Raw genomic sequence first — 1,144 nt, forward strand, 5'->3', positions numbered from 1 at the left:
AAATAGTAAAGCAAAGGGGTATTAATCGATGATGAATAAATTTCAGTATTGCTCATATGTTTGACTTCAAGCTGAATCAAAACTAACTGAACCATTTATGGAGCATAATCGATCATAAACAACATAATAATATAAGTCAATACTCCAAACTGACACGTTTAAAGTCACACGTGGAGCATAATCGGTAATCAAGCGTTAAACAACATGAATAAATCAATAAAGCATGAGACGATTGATATATTAAAGCATGTGAAGTCAAAGCAATATGGTTTAGAATTAAACATGTGTAGACTTGTTATTAAGATCAACAAATCTAAATTACACTCAGCAATAACGATTATAGATTCGTTTCCCAAAAACAACAGTAATGATAAAACAAATACGATCTCTATAACCAAGTATGACCGTTCTTTTATATAGCATGAATCGAACGATAATAAAAGATGATGTTACTTATCTCAATATTGAAACCGTGGATTCAGAGGTGTTGGAGATCTACAACTATTTGCTTGGTCGGCTAAGGGTTTTTTTTTTCTTTTTTCTTTTGAGACGGCTAGGTTTAGAGGTGTTATAAACAGAGGTTTTAGAGAAATAGTTCTCTCTATTATTCATCTGTTGCATACGTTACAACATAGGATACAATATTAGGGTTTAGAGTTTACACTAATGGGCTGATAATGGACATCCACATTATACAAATATATCTATAACACTCTTGCAAATAATTGGGATTGTTTGCTTCTCTGTTAGGTTTCTTAAGAATAACTGAATCATCCATCACCAAAAGAACGAATAAACAAAAGGATATGATCAGCAGGAGCAACGATAGCCATGTAGGTATTCGACAAAGGGAGATTTGATAGGTTCTTCTCGGATCAAAGGGGGATGCGGCCAAAAAGATAAAAGAGAGAGAGAAGAAGAAGAAGAATAAACCCTAAACGAAATCAAAACCAACCCAGATCTAATTTCATTGTGAGGCTTTCTCTCTTCAATACCCAAAACTTTAGATTCAACACTAGCAAATCTCCTCGGTGAAAAAGAAAAAGAATAGAAAATTAGGGTTTTGGTTTCTGCAATCCGGTTCGATACGGTTGACAGAAAACCGAGTCATCTCTAAATGGAAAAAAAAAAAAAAAAAAAAAAA

The sequence above is a fragment of the Camelina sativa genome, chromosome 15 (assembly GCF_000633955.1).
Source record: "Camelina sativa cultivar DH55 chromosome 15, Cs, whole genome shotgun sequence".
Lineage (NCBI taxonomy): Eukaryota > Viridiplantae > Streptophyta > Magnoliopsida > Brassicales > Brassicaceae > Camelina > Camelina sativa.